Source organism: Dendrobates tinctorius, unplaced genomic scaffold (assembly GCF_039654945.1).
Source record: "Dendrobates tinctorius isolate UK_male_01 unplaced genomic scaffold, ASM3965494v1 ptg000045l, whole genome shotgun sequence".
Classification (NCBI taxonomy): Eukaryota; Metazoa; Chordata; class Amphibia; order Anura; family Dendrobatidae; genus Dendrobates; species Dendrobates tinctorius.
The window spans coordinates 20345213-20366616 of record NW_027361713.1 but is presented as its reverse complement, the minus strand read 5'-3'; positions in this window follow the sequence as shown (position 1 = coordinate 20366616).

Genomic DNA, 21404 nt, shown 5'->3' with positions numbered 1-21404 from the left:
CTAAAAGGATGAGTTTGCAACTACTTTACTTTTGGAGAAAAATCAAAACATTCATTATTCAATAGAGCCCAATAGCAAAAACCAGCGTTTTGAATGAAGAATCACATTTCTTGGTAGAATCATGCAGGATTGAAATTTTTGATGGTTTTTTACTCCTCTCAACAGCCCAAACAAGTTTCTAAAAGGATGAGTTTGCAACTACTTTACTTTTGGAGAAAATTCAAAACATTCATTATTCAATAGGGCCCAAACTATCAAAAACCAGCGGTTTCAATGAACACACATTTCTTGGCAGAATCATGCAGGACTGAAATTTTTGATGTTTTTCTACTCCTCTCATGAGCCCAAACAAGTCTCTAAAAGCATGAGTTTGCAACTACTTTACTTTTGGAGAAAATTCAAAACATTCATTATTCAATAGAGCCCAATAGCAAAAATCAGGTTTTGAATGAAGAATCACATTTCTTGGTAGAATCATGCAGGATTGAAATTTTTGATGGTTTTTTACTCCTCTCAACAGCCCAAACAAGTTTCTAAAAGGATGAGTTTGCAACTACTTTACTTTTGGAGAAAATTCAAAACATTCATTATTCAATAGGGCCCAAAATATCAAAAACAAGCGGTTTGAATGAACACACATTTCTTGGTAGAATCGTGCAGGACTGAAATTTTTGATATTTTTCTACTCCTCTCATGAGCCCAAACAAGTCTCTAAAAGGATGAGTTTGCAACTACTATACTTTTGGAGAAAATTCAAAACATTCATTATTCAATAGAGCCCAATAGCAAAAATCAGGTTTTGAATGAAGAATCACATTTCTTGGTAGAATCATGCAGGATTGAAATTTTTTTTTGTTTTTTACTCCACTCAACAGCCCAAACAAGTTTCTAAAAGGATGAGCTTGCAACTACTTTACTTTTGGAGAAAATTCAAAACATTCATTATTCAATAGGGCCCAAACTATCAAAAACCAGGGGTTTGAATGAACACACATTTCTTGGTAGAATCGTGCAGGACTGAAATTTTTGATGTTTTTCTACTCCTCTCATGAGCCCAAACAAGACTCTAAAAGGATGAGTTTGCAACTACTTTACTTTTGGAGAAAATTCAAAACATTCATTATTCAATAGAGCCGAATAGCAAAAATCAGGTTTTGAATGAAGAATCACATTTCTTGGTAGAATCATGCAGGATTGAAATTTTTGATGGTTTTTTACTCCTCTCAAAAGCTCAAACAAGTTTCTAAAAGGATGAGTTTGCAACTACTTTACTTTTGGAGAAAATTCAAAACATTCATTATTCAATAGGGCCCAAACTATCAAAAACCAGCGGTTTGAATGAACACTCAAATTTCTTGGTAGAATCGTGCAGGACTGAAATTTTTGATGTTTTTCTACTCCTCTCATGAGCCCAAACAAGACTCTAAAAGGATGAGTTTGCAACTACTTTACTTTTGGAGAAAATTCAAAACATTCATTATTCAATAGAGCCCAATAGCAAATACCAGCGTTTTGAATGAAGAATCACATTTCTTGGTAGAATCATGCAGGATTGAAATTTTTGATGGTTTTTTACTCCTCTCAACAGCCCAAACAAGTTTATAAAAGGATGAGTTTGCAACTACTTTACTTTTGGAGAAAATTCAAAACATTCATTAATCAATAGGGCCAAAAATATCAAAAACCAGCGGTTTGAATGAACACACATTTCTTGGTAGAATCGTGCAGGACTGAAATTTTTGATGTTTTTCTACTCCTCTCATGAGCCTAAACAAGTCTCTAAAAGGATGAATTTGCAACTACTTTACTTTTGGAGAAAATTCAAAACATTCATTATTCAATAGAACCCAATAGCAAAAATCAGGTTTTGAATGAAGAATCACATTTCTTGGTAGAATCATGCAGGATTGAAATTTTTGATGGTTTTTTACTCCTCTCAACAGCCCAAACAAGTTTCTAAAAGGATGAGTTTGCAACTACTTTACTTTTGGAGAAAATTCAAAACATTCATTATTCAATAGGGCCCAAAATATCAAAAACCAGCGGTTTGAATGAACACTCACATTTCTTGGTAGAATCGTGCAGGACTGAAATTTTTTATGTTTTTCTACTCCTCTCATGAGCCCAAACAAGACTCTAAAATGATGAGTTTGCAACTACTTTACTTTTGGAGAAAATTCAAAACATTTATTATTCAATAGAGCCCAATAGCAAAAACCAGCGTTTTGAATGAAGAATCACATTTCTTGGTAGAATCATGCAGGATTGAAATTTTTGATGGTTTTTTACTCCTCTCAACAGCCCAAACAAGTTTCTAAAAGGATGAGTTTGCAACTACTTTACTTTTGGAGAAAAGTCAAAACATTCATTATTCAATAGGGCCCAAACTATCAAAAACCAGCGGTTTAAATGAACACACATTTCTTGGTAGAATCATGCAGGACTGAAATTTTTGATGTTTTTCTACTCCTCTCATGAGCCCAAACAAGTCTCTAAAAGCATGAGTTTGCAACTACTTTACTTTTGGAGAAAATTCAAAACATTCATTATTCAATAGAGCCCAATAGCAAAAATTAGGTTTTGAATGAAGAATCACATTTCTTGGTAGAATCATGCAGGATTGAAATTTTTGATGTTTTTTTACTCCTCTCAACAGCCCAAACAAGTTTCTAAAAGGATGAGTTTGCAACTACTTTACTTTTGGAGAAAATTCAAAACATTCATTATTCAATAGGGCCCAAACTATCAAAAACCAGCGGTTTGAATGAACACACATTTCTTGGTAGAATCATGCAGGACTGAAATTTTTGATATTTTTCTACTCCTCTCATGAGCCCAAACAAGTCTCTAAAAGGATGAGTTTGCAACTACTTTAATTTGGAGAAAATTCAAAACATTCATTATTCAATGGAGCCCAATAGCAAAAACCAGCGTTTTGAATGAAGAATCACATTTCTTGGTAGAATCATGCAGGATTGAAATTTTTGATGTTTTTTTACTCCTCTCAACAGCCCAAACAAGTTTCTAAAAGGATGAGTTTGCAACTACTTTACTTTTGGAGAAAATTCAAAACATTCATTATTCAATAGGGCCCAAAATATCAAAAACCAGCGGTTTGAATGAACACACATTTCTTGGTAGAATCGTGCAGGACTGAAATTTTTGATGTTTTTCTACTCCTCTCATGAGCCCAAACAAGTCTCTAAAAGGATGAGTTTGCAACTACTTTACTTTTGGAGAAAATTCAAAACATTCATTATTCAATAGAGCCCAATAGCAAAAACCAGCATTTTGAATATAGTATCACATTTCTTGGTAGAATCATGCAGGATTGAAATTTTTGATGGTTTTTTACTCCTCTCAACAGCCCAAACAAGTTTCTAAAAGGATGAGTTTGCAACTACTTTACTTTTGGAGAAAAGTCAAAACATTCATTATTCAATATGGCCCAAAATATCAAAAACCAGCGGTTTGAATGAACACACATTTCTTGGTAGAATCGTGCAGGACTGAAATTTTTGATGTTTTTCTACTCCTCTCATGAGCCCAAACAAGTCTCTAAAAGGATGAGTTTGCAACTACTTTACTTTTGGAGAAAAATCAAAACATTCATTATTCAATAGAGCCCAATAGCAAAAACCAGCGTTTTGAATGAAGAATCACATTTCTTGGTAGAATCATGCAGGATTGAAATTTTTGATGGTTTTTTACTCCTCTCAACAGCCCAAACAAGTTTCTAAAAGGATGAGTTTGCAACTACTTTACTTTTGGAGAAAATTCAAAACATTCATTATTCAATAGGGCCCAAACTATCAAAAACCAGCGGTTTCAATGAACACACATTTCTTGGTAGAATCATGCAGGACTGAAATTTTTGATGTTTTTCTACTCCTCTCATGAGCCCAAACAAGTCTCTAAAAGGATGAGTTTGCAACTACTTTACTTTTGGAGAAAATTCAAAACATTCATTATTCAATAGAGCCGAATAGCAAAAATCAGGTTTTGACTGAAGAATCACATTTCTTGGTAGAATCATGCAGGATTGAAATTTTTGATGGTTTTTTACTCCTCTCAAAAGCTCAAACAAGTTTCTAAAAGGATGAGTTTGCAACTACTTTACTTTTGGAGAAAATTCAAAACATTCATTATTCAATAGGGCCCAAACTATCAAAAACCAGCGGTTTGAATGAACACTCAAATTTCTTGGTAGAATCGTGCAGGACTGAAATTTTTGATGTTTTTCTACTCCTCTCATGAGCCCAAACAAGACTCTAAAAGGATGAGTTTGCAACTACTTTACTTTTGGAGAAAATTCAAAACATTCATTATTCAATAGAGCCCAATAGCAAATACCAGCGTTTTGAATGAAGAATCACATTTCTTGGTAGAATCATGCAGGATTGAAATTTTTGATGGTTTTTTACTCCTCTCAACAGCCCAAACAAGTTTATAAAAGGATGAGTTTGCAACTACTTTACTTTTGGAGAAAATTCAAAACATTCATTATTCAATAGGGCCCAAAATATCAAAAACCAGCGGTTTGAATGAACACACATTTCTTGGTAGAATCGTGCAGGACTGAAATTTTTGATGTTTTTCTACTCCTCTCATGAGCCTAAACAAGTCTCTAAAAGGATGAATTTGCAACTACTTTACTTTTGGAGAAAATTCAAAACATTCATTATTCAATAGAACCCAATAGCAAAAATCAGGTTTTGAATGAAGAATCACATTTCTTGGTAGAATCATGCAGGATTGAAATTTTTGATGGTTTTTTACTCCTCTCAACAGCCCAAACAAGTTTCTAAAAGGATGAGTTTGCAACTACTTTACTTTTGGAGAAAATTCAAAACATTCATTATTCAATAGGGGCCAAAATATCAAAAACCAGCGGTTTGAATGAACACTCACATTTCTTGGTAGAATCGTGCAGGACTGAAATTTTTGATGTTTTTCTACTCCTCTCATGAGCCCAAACAAGACTCTAAAAGGATGAGTTTGCAACTACTTTACTTTTGGAGAAAATTCAAAACATTTATTATTCAATAGAGCCCAATAGCAAAAACCAGCGTTTTGAATGAAGAATCACATTTCTTGGTAGAATCATGCAGGATTGAAATTTTTGATGGTTTTTTACTCCTCTCAACAGCCCAAACAAGTTTCTAAAAGGATGAGTTTGCAACTACTTTACTTTTGGAGAAAAGTCAAAACATTCATTATTCAATAGGGCCCAAACTATCAAAAACCAGCGGTTTAAATGAACACACATTTCTTGGTAGAATCATGCAGGACTGAAATTTTTGATGTTTTTCTACTCCTCTCATGAGCCCAAACAAGTCTCTAAAAGCATGAGTTTGCAACTACTTTACTTTTGGAGAAAATTCAAAACATTCATTATTCAATAGAGCCCAATAGCAAAAATCAGGTTTTGAATGAAGAATCACATTTCTTGGTAGAATCATGCAGGATTGAAATTTTTGATGGTTTTTTACTCCTCTCAACAGCCCAAACAAGTTTCTAAAAGGATGAGTTTGCAACTACTTTACTTTTGGAGAAAATTCAAAACATTCTTTATTCAATAGGGCCCAAAATATCAAAAACCAGCGGTTTGAATGAACACACATTTCTTGGTAGAATCGTGCAGGACTGAAATTTTTGATGTTTTTCTACTCCTCTCATGAGCCCAAACAAGTCTCTAAAAGGATGAGTTTGCAACTACTTTACTGTTGGAGAAAATTCAAAACATTCATTATTCAATAGAGCCCAATAGCAAATACCAGCGTTTTGAATGAAGAATCACATTTCTTGGTAGAATCATGCAGGATTGAAATTTTTGATGGTTTTTTACTCCTCTCAACAGCCCAAACAAGTTTATAAAAGGATGAGTTTGCAACTACTTTACTTTTGGAGAAAATTCAAAACATTCATTATTCAATAGGGCCCAAAATATCAAAAACCAGCGGTTTGAATGAACACACATTTCTTGGTAGAATCGTGCAGGACTGAAATTTTTGATGTTTTTCTACTCCTCTCATGAGCCTAAACAAGTCTCTAAAAGGATGAATTTGCAACTACTTTACTTTTGGAGAAAATTCAAAACATTCATTATTCAATAGAACCCAATAGCAAAAATCAGGTTTTGAATGAAGAATCACATTTCTTGGTAGAATCATGCAGGATTGAAATTTTTGATGGTTTTTTACTCCTCTCAACAGCCCAAACAAGTTTCTAAAAGGATGAGTTTGCAACTACTTTACTTTTGGAGAAAATTCAAAACATTCATTATTCAATAGGGGCCAAAATATCAAAAACCAGCGGTTTGAATGAACACTCACATTTCTTGGTAGAATCGTGCAGGACTGAAATTTTTGATGTTTTTCTACTCCTCTCATGAGCCCAAACAAGACTCTAAAAGGATGAGTTTGCAACTACTTTACTTTTGGAGAAAATTCAAAACATTTATTATTCAATAGAGCCCAATAGCAAAAACCAGCGTTTTGAATGAAGAATCACATTTCTTGGTAGAATCATGCAGGATTGAAATTTTTTATGGTTTTTTACTCCTCTCAACAGCCCAAACAAGTTTCTAAAAGGATGAGTTTGCAACTACTTTACTTTTGGAGAAAAGTCAAAACATTCATTATTCAATAGGGCCCAAACTATCAAAAACCAGCGGTTTAAATGAACACACATTTCTTGGTAGAATCATGCAGGACTGAAATTTTTGATGTTTTTCTACTCCTCTCATGAGCCCAAACAAGTCTCTAAAAGCATGAGTTTGCAACTACTTTACTTTTGGAGAAAATTCAAAACATTCATTATTCAATAGAGCCCAATAGCAAAAATCAGGTTTTGAATGAAGAATCACATTTCTTGGTAGAATCATGCAGGATTGAAATTTTTGATGGTTTTTTACTCCTCTCAACAGCCCAAACAAGTTTCTAAAAGGATGAGTTTGCAACTACTTTACTTTTGGAGAAAATTCAAAACATTCTTTATTCAATAGGGCCCAAAATATCAAAAACCAGCGGTTTGAATGAACACACATTTCTTGGTAGAATCGTGCAGGACTGAAATTTTTGATGTTTTTCTACTCCTCTCATGAGCCCAAACAAGTCTCTAAAAGGATGAGTTTGCAACTACTTTACTGTTGGAGAAAATTCAAAACATTCATTATTCAATAGAGCCCAATAGCAAATACCAGCGTTTTGAATGAAGAATCACATTTCTTGGTAGAATCATGCAGGATTGAAATTTTTGATGGTTTTTTACTCCTCTCAACAGCCCAAACAAGTTTATAAAAGGATGAGTTTGCAACTACTTTACTTTTGGAGAAAAGTCAAAACATTCATTATTCAATAGGGCCCAAAATATCAAAAACCAGCGGTTTGAATGAACACACATTTCTTGGTAGAATCGTGCAGGACTGAAATTTTTGATGTTTTTCTACTCCTCTCATGAGCCTAAACAAGTCTCTAAAAGGATGAATTTGCAACTACTTTACTTTTGGAGAAAATTCAAAACATTCATTATTCAATAGAACCCAATAGCAAAAATCAGGTTTTGAATGAAGAATCACATTTCTTGGTAGAATCATGCAGGATTGAAATTTTTGATGGTTTTTTACTCCTCTCAACAGCCCAAACAAGTTTCTAAAAGGATGAGTTTGCAACTACTTTACTTTTGGAGAAAATTCAAAACATTCATTATTCAATAGGGGCCAAAATATCAAAAACCAGCGGTTTGAATGAACACTCACATTTCTTGGTAGAATCGTGCAGGACTGAAATTTTTGATGTTTTTCTACTCCTCTCATGAGCCCAAACAAGACTCTAAAAGGATGAGTTTGCAACTACTTTACTTTTGGAGAAAATTCAAAACATTTATTATTCAATAGAGCCCAATAGCAAAAACCAGCGTTTTGAATGAAGAATCACATTTCTTGGTAGAATCATGCAGGATTGAAATTTTTGATGGTTTTTTACTCCTCTCAACAGCCCAAACAAGTTTCTAAAAGGATGAGTTTGCAACTACTTTACTTTTGGAGAAAAGTCAAAACATTCATTATTCAATAGGGCCCAAACTATCAAAAACCAGCGGTTTAAATGAACACACATTTCTTGGTAGAATCATGCAGGACTGAAATTTTTGATGTTTTTCTACTCCTCTCATGAGCCCAAACAAGTCTCTAAAAGCATGAGTTTGCAACTACTTTACTTTTGGAGAAAATTCAAAACATTCATTATTCAATAGAGCCCAATAGCAAAAATCAGGTTTTGAATGAAGAATCACATTTCTTGGTAGAATCATGCAGGATTGAAATTTTTGATGGTTTTTTACTCCTCTCAACAGCCCAAACAAGTTTCTAAAAGGATGAGTTTGCAACTACTTTACTTTTGGAGAAAATTCAAAACATTCTTTATTCAATAGGGCCCAAAATATCAAAAACCAGCGGTTTGAATGAACACACATTTCTTGGTAGAATCGTGCAGGACTGAAATTTTTGATGTTTTTCTACTCCTCTCATGAGCCCAAACAAGTCTCTAAAAGGATGAGTTTGCAACTACTTTACTGTTGGAGAAAATTCAAAACATTCATTATTCAATAGAGCCCAACAGCAAAAACCAGCGTTTTGAATGAAGAATCACATTTCTTGATAGAATCATGCAGGATTGAAATTTTTGATGGTTTTTTACTCCTCTCAGCCCAAACAAGTCTCTAAAAGCATGAGTTTGCAACTACTTTACTTTTGGAGAAAATTCAAAACATTCATTATTCAATAGAGCCCAATAGCAAAAATCAGGTTTTGAATGAAGAATCACATTTCTTGGTAGAATCATGCAGGATTGAAATTTTTGATGGTTTTTTACTCCTCTCAACAGCCCAAACAAGTTTCTAAAAGGATGAGTTTGCAACTACTTTTGGAGAAAATTCAAAACATTCATTATTCAATAGGGCCCAAAATATCAAAAACCAGCGGTTTGAATGAACACACATTTCTTGGTAGAATCATGCAGGACTGAAATTTTTGATGTTTTTCTACTCCTCTCATGAGCCCAAAGAAGTCTCTAAAAGGATGAGTTTGCAACTACTTTACTTTTGGAGAAAATTCAAAACATTCATTATTCAATAGAGCCCAATAGCAAAAACCAGCCTTTTGAATGAAGAATCACATTTCTTGGTAGAATCATGCAGGATTGAAATTTTTGATGGTTTTTTACTCCTCTCAACAGCCCAAACAAGTTTCTAAAAGGATGAGTTTGCAACTACTTTACTTTTGGAGAAAATTCAAAACATTCATTATTCAATAGGGCCCAAACTATCAAAAACCAGCGGTTTCAATGAACACACATTTCTTGGTAGAATCATGCAGGACTGAAATTTTTGATGTTTTTCTACTCCTCTCATGAGCCCAAACAAGTCTCTAAAAGCATGAGTTTGCAACTACTTTACTTTTGGAGAAAATTCAAAACATTCATTATTCAATAGGGCCAAAACTATCAAAAACCAGCGGTTTCAATGAACACACATTTCTTGGTAGAATCATGCAGGACTGAAATTTTTGATGTTATTCTACTCCTCTCATGAGCCCAAACAAGTCTCTAAAAGCATGAGTTTGCAACTACTTTACTTTTGGAGAAAATTCAAAACATTCATTATTCAATAGAGCCCAATAGCCAAAATCAGGTTTTGAATGAAGAATCACATTTCTTGGTAGAATCATGCAGGATTGAAATTTTTGATGGTTTTTTACTCCTCTCAACAGCCCAAACAAGTTTCTAAAAGGATGAGTTTGCAACTACTTTACTTTTGGAGAACATTCAAAACATTCATTATTCAATAGGGCCCAAAATATCAAAAACCAGCGGTTTGAATGAACACACATTTCTTGGTAGAATCATGCAGGACTGAAATTTTTGATGTTTTTCTACTCCTCTCATGAGCCCAAACAAGTCTCTAAAAGGATGAGTTTGCAACTACTTTACTTTTGGAGAAAATTCAAAACATTCATTATTCAATAGAGCCGAATAGCAAAAACCAGCCTTTTGAATGAAGAATCACATTTCTTGGTAGAATCATGCAGGATTGAAATTTTTGATGGTTTTTTACTCCTCTCAACAGCCCAAACAAGTTTCTAAAAGGATGAGTTTGCAACTACTTTACTTTTGGAGAAAATTCAAAACATTCATTATTCAATAGGGCCCAAACTATCAAAAACCTGCGGTTTCAATGAACACACATTTCTTGGTAGAATCATGCAGGACTGAAATTTTTGATGTTTTTCTACTCCTCCCATGAGCCCAAACAAGTCTCTAAAAGCATGAGTTTGCAACTACTTTACTTTTGGAGAAAATTCAAAACATTCATTATTCAATAGGGCCAAAACTATCAAAAACCAGCGGTTTCAATGAACACACATTTCTTGGTAGAATCATGCAGGACTGAAATTTTTGATGTTATTCTACTCCTCTCATGAGCCCAAACAAGTCTCTAAAAGCATGAGTTTGCAACTACTTTACTTTTGGAGAAAATTCAAAACATTCATTATTCAATAGAGCCCAATAGCAAAAACCAGCGTTTTGAATGAAGTATCACATTTCTTGGTAGAATCATGCAGGATTGAAATTTTTGATGGTTTTTTACTCCTCTCAAAAGCCCAAACAAGTTTCTAAAAGGATGAGTTTGCAACTACTTTACTTTTGGAGAAAATTCAAAACATTCATTATTCAACAGGGCCCAAACTATCAAAAACCAGCGGTTTCAATGAACACACATTTCTTGGTAGAATCATGCAGGACTGAAATTTTTGATGTTTTTCTACTCCTCTCATGAGCCCAAACAAGTCTCTAAAAGCATGAGTTTGCAACTACTTTACTTTTGGAGAAAATTCAAAACATTCATTATTCAATAGAGCCCAATAGCAAAAATCAGGTTTTGAATGAAGAATCACATTTCTTGGTAGAATCATGCAGGATTGAAATTTTTGATGGTTTTTTACTCCTCTCAACAGCCCAAACAAGTTTCTAAAAGGATGAGTTTGCAACTACTTTACTTTTGGAGAAAATTCAAAAAAAATTCATTATTCAATAGGGCCCAAAATATCAAAAACCAGCGGTTTGAATGAACACACATTTCTTGGTAGAATCATGCAGGACTGAAATTTTTGATGTTTTTCTACTCCTCTCATGAGCCCAAACAAGTCTCTAAAAGGATAAGTTTGCAACTATTTTACTTTTGGAGAAAATTCAAAACATTCATTATTCAATAGAGCCCAATAGCAAAAACCAGCGTTTTGAATGAAGAATCACATTTCTTGGTAGAATCATGCAGGATTGAAATTTTTGATGGTTTTTTACTCCTCTCAACAGCCCAAACAAGTTTCTAAAATGATTAGTTTGCAACTACTTTACTTTTGGAGAAAATTCAAAACATTCATTATTCAATAGGGCCCAAACTATCAAAAACCAGCGGTTTGAATGAACACACATTTCTTGGTAGAATCATGCAGGACTGAAATTTTTGATGTTTTTCTACTCCTCTCATGAGCCCAAACAAGTCTCTAAAAGGATGAGTTTGCAACTACTTTACTTTTGGAGAAAATTCAAAACATTCATTATTCAATAGAGCCCAATAGCAAAAACCAGCGTTTTGAATGAAGAATCACATTTCTTGGTAGAATCATGCAGGATTGAAATTTTTGATGGTTTTTTACTCCTCTCAACAGCCCAAACAAGTTTCTAAAAGGATGAGTTTGCAACTACTTTACTTTTGGAGAAAATTCAAAACATTCATTATTCAATAGGGCCCAAAATATCAAAAACCAGCGGTTTGAATGAACACACATTTCTTGGTAGAATCGTGCAGGACTGAAATTTTTGATGTTTTTCTACTCCTCTCATGAGCCCAAACAAGTCTCTAAAAGGATGAGTTTGCAACTACTTTACTTTTGGAGAAAATTCAAAAACATTCATTATTCAATAGAGCCCAAAAGCAAAAACCAGCGTTTTGAATGAAGTATCACATTTCTTGGTAGAATCATGCAGGATTGAAATTTTTGATGGTTTTTTACTCCTCTCAACAGCCCAAACAAGTTTCTAAAAGGATGAGTTTGCAACTACTTTACTTTTGGAGAAAATTCAAAACATTCATTATTCAATAGGGCCCAAAATATCAAAAACCAGCGGTTTGAATGAACACACATTTCTTGGTAGAATCGTGCAGGACTGAAATTTTTGATGTTTTTCTACTCCTCTCATGAGCCCAAACAAGTCTCTAAAAGGATGAGTTTGCAACTACTTTACTTTTGGAGAAAATTCAAAACATTCATTATTCAATAGAGCCCAATAGCAAAAACCAGCGTTTTGAATGAAGTATCACATTTCTTGGTAGAATCATGCAGGATTGAAATTTTTGATGGTTTTTTACTCCTCTCAACAGCCCAAACAAGTTTCTAAAAGGATGAGTTTGCAACTACTTTACTTTTGGAGAAAATTCAAAACATTCATTATTCAATAGGGCCCAAAATATCAAAAACCAGCAGTTTGAATGAACACACATTTCTTGGTAGAATTGTGCAGGACTGAAATTTTTGATGTTTTTCTACTCCTCTCATGAGCCCAAACAAGTCTCTAAAAGGATGAGTTTGCAACTACTTTACTTTTGGAGAAAATTCAAAACATTCATTATTCAATAGAGCCCAATAGCAAAAACCAGCATTTTGAATGAAGAATCACATTTCTTGGTAGAATCATGCAGGATTGAAATTTTTGATGGTTTTTTACTCCTCTCAACAGCCCAAACAAGTTTCTAAAAGGATGAGTTTGCAACTACTTTACTTTTGGAGAAAATTCAAAACATTCATTATTCAATAGGGCCCAAACTATCAAAAACCAACGGTTTCAATGAACACACATTTCTTGGTAGAATCATGCAGGACTGAAATTTTTGATGTTTTTCTACTCCTCTCATGAGCCCAAACAAGTCTCTAAAAGCATGAGTTTGCAACTACTTTACTTTTGGAGAAAATTCAAAACATTCATTATTCAATAGAGCCCAATAGCAAAAATCAGGTTTTGAATGAAGAATCACATTTCTTGGTAGAATCATGCAGGATTGAAATTTTTGATGGTTTTTTACTCCTCTCAACAGCCCAAACAAGTTTCTAAAAGGATGATTTTGCAACTACTTTACTTTTGGAGAAAAGTCAAAACATTCATTATTCAATAGGGCCCAAAATATCAAAAACCAGCGGTTTGAATGAACACTCACATTTCTTGGTAGAATCGTGCAGGACTGAAATTTTTGATGTTTTTCTACTCCTCTCATGAGCCCAAACAAGACTCTAAAAGGATGAGTTTGCAACTACTTTACTTTTGAGAAAATTCAAAACATTTATTATTCAATAGAGCCCAATAGCAAAAACCAGCGTTTTGAATGAAGAATCACATTTCTTGGTAGAATCATGCAGGATTGAAATTTTTGATGGTTTTTTACTCCTCTCAACAGCCCAAACAAGTTTCTAAAAGGATGAATTTGCAACTACTTTACTTTTGGAATAAATTCAAAACATTCATTATTCAATAGGGCCCAAAATTTCAAAAAACAGCGGTTTGAATGAACACACATTTCTTGGTAGAATCATGCAGGACTGAAATTTTTGATGTTTTTCTACTCCTCTCATGAGCCCAAACAAGTCTCTAAAAGGATGAGTTTGCAACTACTTTACTTTTGGAGAAAATTCAAAACATTCATTATTCAATAGAGCCCAATAGCAAAAACCAGCCTTTTGAATGAAGAATCACATTTCTTGGTAGAATCATGCAGGATTGAAATTTTTGATGGTTTTTTACTCCTCTCAACAGCCCAAACAAGTTTCTAAAAGGATGAGTTTGCAACTACTTTACTTTTGGAGAAAATTCAAAACATTCATTATTCAATAGGGCCCAAACTATCAAAAACCAGCGGTTTCAATGAACACACATTTCTTGGTAGAATCATGCAGGACTGAAATTTTTGATGTTTTTCTACTCCTCTCATGAGCCCAAACAAGTCTCTAAAAGCATGAGTTTGCAACTACTTTACTTTTGGAGAAAATTCAAAACATTCATTATTCAATAGAGCCGAATAGCAAAAATCAGGTTTTGAATGAAGAATCACATTTCTTGGTAGAATCATGCAGGATTGAAATTTTTGATGGTTTTTTACTCCTCTCAAAAGCCCAAACAAGTTTCTAAAAGGATGAGTTTGCAACTACTTTACTTTTGGAGAAAATTCAAAACATTCATTATTCAATAGGGCCCAAACTATCAAAAACCAGCGGTTTCAATGAACACACATTTCTTGGTAGAATCATGCAGGACTGAAATTTTTGATGTTTTTCTACTCCTCTCATGAGCCCAAACAAGTCTCTAAAAGCATGAGTTTGCAACTACTTTACTTTTGGAGAAAATTCAAAACATTCATTATTCAATAGAGCCCAATAGCAAAAATCAGGTTTTGAATGAAGAATCACATTTCTTGGTAGAATCATGCAGGATTGAAATTTTTGATGGTTTTTTACTCCTCTCAACAGCCCAAACAAGTTTCTAAAAGGATGAGTTTGCAACTACTTTACTTTTGGAGAAAATTCAAAACATTCATTATTCAATAGGGCCCAAAATATCAAAAACCAGCAGTTTGAATGAACACACATTTCTTGGTAGAATCATGCAGGACTGAAATTTTTGATGTTTTTCTACTCCTCTCATGAGCCCAAACAAGTCTCTAAAAGGATGAGTTTGCAACTACTTTACTTTTGGAGAAAATTCAAAACATTCATTATTCAATAGAGCCCAATAGCAAAAACCAGCCTTTTGAATGAAGAATCACATTTCTTGGTAGAATCATGCAGGATTGAAATTTTTGATGGTTTTTTACTCCTCTCAACAGCCCAAACAAGTTTCTAAAAGGATGAGTTTGCAACTACTTTACTTTTGGAGAAAATTCAAAACATTCATTATTCAATAGGGCCCAAACTATCAAAAACCAGCGGTTTCAATGAACACACATTTCTTGGTAGAATCATGCAGGACTGAAATTTTTGATGTTTTTCTACTCCTCTCATGAGCCCAAACAAGTCTCTAAAAGCATGAGTTTGCAACTACTTTACTTTTGGAGAAAATTCAAAACATTCATTATTCAATAGAGCCCAATAGCAAAAATCAGGTTTTGAATGAAGAATCACATTTCTTGGTAGAATCATGCAGGATTGAAATTTTTGATGGTTTTTTACTCCTCTCAACAGCCCAAACAAGATTCTAAAAGGATGAGTTTGCAACTACTTTACTTTTGGAGAAAATTCAAAACATTCATTATTCAATAGGTCCCAAAATATCAAAAACCAGCTGTTTCAATGAACACACATTTCTTGGTAGAATCATGCAGGACTGAAATTTTTGATGTTTTTCTACTCCTCTCATGAGCCCAAACAAGTATCTAAAAGGATGAGTTTGCAACTACTTTACTTTTGGAGAAAATTCAAAACATTCATTATTCAATAGAGCCCAAAAGCAAAAACCAGCGTTTTGAATAAAGTATCACATTTCTTGGTAGAATCATGCAGGATTGAAATTTTTGATGGTTTTTTACTCCTCTCAAAAGCCCAAACAAGTTTCTAAAAGGATGAGTTTGCAACTACTTTACTTTTGGAGAAAATTCAAAACATTCATTATTCAATAGGGCCCAAACTATCAAAAACCAGCGGTTTGAATGAACACACATTTCTTGGTAGAATCATGCAGGACTGAAATTTTTGATGTTTTTCTACTCCTCTCATGAGCCCAAACAAGTCTCTAAAAGCATGAGTTTGCAACTAGTTTACTTTTGGAGAAAATTCAAAACATTAATTATACAATAGAGACCAATAGCAAAAATCAGGTTTTGAATGAAGAATCACATTTCTTGGTAGAATCATGCAGGATTGAAATTTTTGATGGTTTTTTACTCCTCTCAACAGCCCAAACAAGTTTCTAAAAGGTTGAGTTTGCAACTTCTTTACTTTTGGAGAAAATTCAAAACATTCATTATTCAATAGGGCCCAAAATATCAAAAACCAGCGGTTTGAATGAACACACATTTCTTGGTAGAATCATGCAGGACTGAAATTTTTGATGTTTTTCTACTCCTCTCATGAGCCCAAACAAGTCTCTAAAAGCATGAGTTTGCAACTACTTTACTTTTGGAGAAAATTCAAAACATTCATTATTCAATAGAGCCCAATAGCAAAAACCAGCGTTTTGAATGAAGAATCACATTTCTTGGTAGAATCATGCAGGATTGAAATTTTTGATGGTTTTTTACTCCTCTCAACAGCCCAAACAAGTTTCTAAAAGGATGAGTTTGCAACTACTTTACTTTTGGAGAAAAGTCAAAACATTCATTATTCAATAGGGCCCAAACTATCAAAAACCAGCGGTTTAAATGAACACACATTTCTTGGTAGAATCATGCAGGACTGAAATTTTTGATGTTTTTCTACTCCTCTCAATAGCCCAAACAAGTCTCTAAAAGCAAGAGTTTGCAACTACTTTACTTTTGGAGAAAATTCAAAACATTCATTATTCAGTAGAGCCCAATAGCAAAAATCAGGTTTTGAATGAAGAATCACATTTCTTGGTAGAATCATGCAGGATTGAAATTTTTGACGGTTTTTTACTCCTCTCAACAGCCCAAACAAGTTTCTAAAAGGATGAGTTTGCAACTACTTTACTTTTGGAGAAAATTCAAACATTCATTATTCAGTAGGGCCCAAAATATCAAAAACCAGCGGTTTGAATGAACACTCACATTTCTTGGTAGAATTGTGCAGGACTGAAATTTTTGATGTTTTTCTACTCCTCTCATGAGCCCAAACAAGACTCTAAAAGGATGAGTTTGCAACTACTTTACTTTTGGAGAAAATTCAAAACATTTATTATTCAATAGAGCCCAATAGCAAAAACCAGCGTTTTGAATGAAGAATCACATTTCTTGGTAGAATCATGCAGGATTGAAATTTTTGATGGTTTTTTACTCCTCTCAACAGCCCAAACAAGTTTCTAAAAGGATGAGTTTGCAACTACTTTACTTTTGGAGAAAAGTCAAAACATTCATTATTCAATAGGGCCCAAACTATCAAAAACCAGCGGTTTGAATGAACACACATTTCTTGGTAGAATCATGCAGGACTGAAATTTTTGATATTTTTCTACTCCTCTCATGAGCCCAAACAAGTCTCTAAAAGGATGAGTTTGCAACTACTTTACTTTTGGAGAAAATTCAAAACATTCATTATTCAATAGAGCCCAATAGCAAAAACCAGCGTTTTGAATATAGTATCACATTTCTTGGTAGAATCATGCAGGATTGAAATTTTTGATGGTTTTTTACTCCTCTCAACAGCCCAAACAAGTTTCTAAAAGGATGAGTTTGCAACTACTTTACTTTTGGAGAAAATTCAAAACATTCATTATTCAATAGGGCCCAAAATATCAAAAACCAGCGGTTTGAATGAACACACATTTCTTGGTAGAATCGTGCAGGACTGAAATTTTTGATGTTTTTCTACTCCTCTCATGAGCCCAAACAAGTCTCTAAAAGGATGAGTTTGCAACTACTTTACTTTTGGAGAAAAATCAAAACATTCATTATTCAATAGAGCCCAATAGCAAAAACCAGTGTTTTGAATGAAGAATCACATTTCTTGGTAGAATCATGCAGGATTGAATTTTTTGATGGTTTTTTACTCCTCTCAACAGCCCAAACAAGTTTCTAAAAGGATGAGTTTGCAACTACTTTACTTTTGGAGAAAATTCAAAACATTCATTATTCAATAGGGCCCAAAATATCAAAAACAAGCGGTTTGAATGAACACACATTTCTTGGTAGAATCGTGCAGGACTGAAATTTTTGATATTTTTCTACTCCTCTCATGAGCCCAAACAAGTCTCTAAAAGGATGAGTTTGCAACTACTTTACTTTTGGAGAAAATTCAAAACATTCATAATTCAATAGAGCCCAATAGCAAAAATCAGGTTTTGAATGAAGAATCACATTTCTTGGTAGAATCATGCAGGATTGAAATTTTTGATGGTTTTTTACTCCTCTCAACAGCCCAAACAAGTTTCTAAAAGGATGAGTTTGCAACTACTTTACTTTTGGAGAAAATTCAAAACATTCATTATTCAGTAGGGCCCAAAATATCAAAAACCAGCGGTTTGAATGAACACTCACATTTCTTGGTAGAATCGTGCAGGACTGAAATTTTTGATGTTTTTCTACTCCTCTCATGAGCCCAAACAAGACTCTAAAAGGATGAGTTTGCAACTACTTTACTTTTGGAGAAAATTCAAAACATTTATTATTCAATAGAGCCCAATAGCAAAAACCAGCGTTTTGAATGAAGAATCACATTTCTTGGTAGAATCATGCAGGATTGAAATTTTTGATGGTTTTTTTACTCCTCTCAACAGCCCAAACAAGTTTCTAAAAGGATGAGTTTGCAACTACTTTACTTTTGGAGAAAAGTCAAAACATTCATTATTCAATAGGGCCCAAAATATCAAAAACCAGCGGTTTGAATGAACACTCACATTTCTTGGTAGAATCGTGCAGGACTGAAATTTTTGATGTTTTTCTACTCCTCTCATGAGCCCAAACAAGACTCTAAAAGGATGAGTTTGCAACTACTTTACTTTTGGAGAAAATTCAAAACATTTATTATTCAATAGAGCCCAATAGCAAAAACCAGCGTTTTGAATGAAGAATCACATTTCTTGGTAGAATCATGCAGGATTGAAATTTTTGATGGTTTTTTACTCCTCTCAACAGCCCAAACAAGTTTCTAAAAGGATGAGTTTGCAACTACTTTACTTTTGGAGAAAATTCAAAACATTCATTATTCAATAGGGCCCAAACTATCAAAAACCAGCGGTTTGAATGAACACACATTTCTTGGTAGAATCATGCAGGACTGAAATTTTTGATGTTTTTCTACTCCTCTCATGAGCCCAAACAAGTCTCTAAAAGGATGAGTTTGCAACTGCTTTACTTTTGGAGAAAATTCAAAACATTCATTATTCAATAGAGCCCAATAGCAAAAACCAGCGTTTTGAATGAAGAATCACATTTCTTGGTAGAATCATGCAGGATTGAAATTTTTGATGGTTTTTTACTCCTCTCAACAGCCCAAACAAGTTTCTATAAGGATGAGTTTGCAACTACTTTACTTTTGGAGAAAATTCAAAACATTCATTATTCAATAGGGCCCAAAATATCAAAAACCAGCGGTTTGAATGAACACACATTTCTTGGTAGAATCGTGCAGGACTGAAATTTTTGATGTTTTTCTACTCCTCTCATGAGCCCAAACAAGTCTCTAAAAGGATGAGTTTGCAACTACTTTACTTTTGGAGAAAATTCAAAACATTCATTATTCAATAGAGCCCAATAGCAAAAACCAGCGTTTTGAATATAGTATCACATTTCTTGGTAGAATCATGCAGGATTGAAATTTTTGATGGTTTTTTACTCCTCTCAACAGCCCAAACAAGTTTCTAAAAGGATGAGTTTGCAACTACTTTACTTTTGGAGAAAATTCAAAACATTCATTATTCAATATGGCCCAAAATATCAAAAACAAGCGGTTTGAATGAACACACATTTCTTGGTAGAATCGTGCAGGACTGAAATTTTTGATATTTTTCTACTCCTCTCATGAGCCCAAACAAGTCTCTAAAAGGATGAGTTTGCAACTACTTTACTTTTGGAGAAAATTCAAAACATTCATAATTCAATAGAGCCCAATAGCAAAAATCAGGTTTTGAATGAAGAATCACATTTCTTGGTAGAATCATGCAGGATTGAAATTTTTGATGGTTTTTTACTCCTCTCAACAGCCCAAACAAGTTTCTAAAAGGATGAGTTTGCAACTACTTTACTTTTGGAGAAAATTCAAAACATTCATTATTCAGTAGGGCCCAAAATATCAAAAACCAGCGGTTTGAATGAACACTCACATTTCTTGGTAGAATCGTGCAGGACTGAAATTTTTGATGTTTTTCTACTCCTCTCATGAGCCCAAACAAGACTCTAAAAGGATGAGTTTGCAACTACTTTACTTTTGGAGAAAATTCAAAACATTTATTATTCAATAGAGCCCAATAGCAAAAACCAGCGTTTTGAATGAAGAATCACATTTCTTGGTAGAATCATGCAGGATTGAAATTTTTGATGGTTTTTTACTCCTCTCAACAGCCCAAACAAGTTTCTAAAAGGATGAGTTTGCAACTACTTTACTTTTGGAGAAAATTCAAAACATTCATTATTCAATAGGGCCCAAACTATCAAAAACCAGCGGTTTGAATGAACACACATTTCTTGGTAGAATCATGCAGGACTGAAATTTTTGATGTTTTTCTACTCCTCTCATGAGCCCAAACAAGTCTCTAAAAGGATGAGTTTGCAACTGCTTTACTTTTGGAGAAAATTCAAAACATTCATTATTCAATAGAGCCCAATAGCAAAAACCAGCGTTTTGAATGAAGAATCACATTTCTTGGTAGAATCATGCAGGATTGAAATTTTTGATGGTTTTTTACTCCTCTCAACAGCCCAAACAAGTTTCTATAAGGATGAGTTTGCAACTACTTTACTTTTGGAGAAAATTCAAAACATTCATTATTCAATAGGGCCCAAAATATCAAAAACCAGCGGTTTGAATGAACACACATTTCTTGGTAGAATCGTGCAGGACTGAAATTTTTGATGTTTTTCTACTCCTCTCATGAGCCCAAACAAGTCTCTAAAAGGATGAGTTTGCAACTACTTTACTTTTGGAGAAAATTCAAAACATTCATTATTCAATAGAGCCCAATAGCAAAAACCAGCGTTTTGAATATAGTATCACATTTCTTGGTAGAATCATGCAGGATTGAAATTTTTGATGGTTTTTTACTCCTCTCAACAGCCCAAACAAGTTTCTAAAAGGATGAGTTTGCAACTACTTTACTTTTGGAGAAAATTCAAAACATTCATTATTCAATATGGCCCAAAATATCAAAAACAAGCGGTTTGAATGAACACACATTTCTTGGTAGAATCGTGCAGGACTGAAATTTTTGATATTTTTCTACTCCTCTCATGAGCCCAAACAAGTCTCTAAAAGGATGAGTTTGCAACTACTTTACTTTTGGAGAAAATTCAAAACATTCATTATTCAATAGAGCCCAATAGCAAAAATCAGGTTTTGAATGAAGAATCACATTTCTTGGTAGAATCATGCAGGATTGAAATTTTTGATGGTTTTTTACTCCTCTCAACAGCCCAAACAAGTTTCTAAAAGGATGAGTTTGCAACTACTTTACTTTTGGAGAAAAGTCAAAACATTC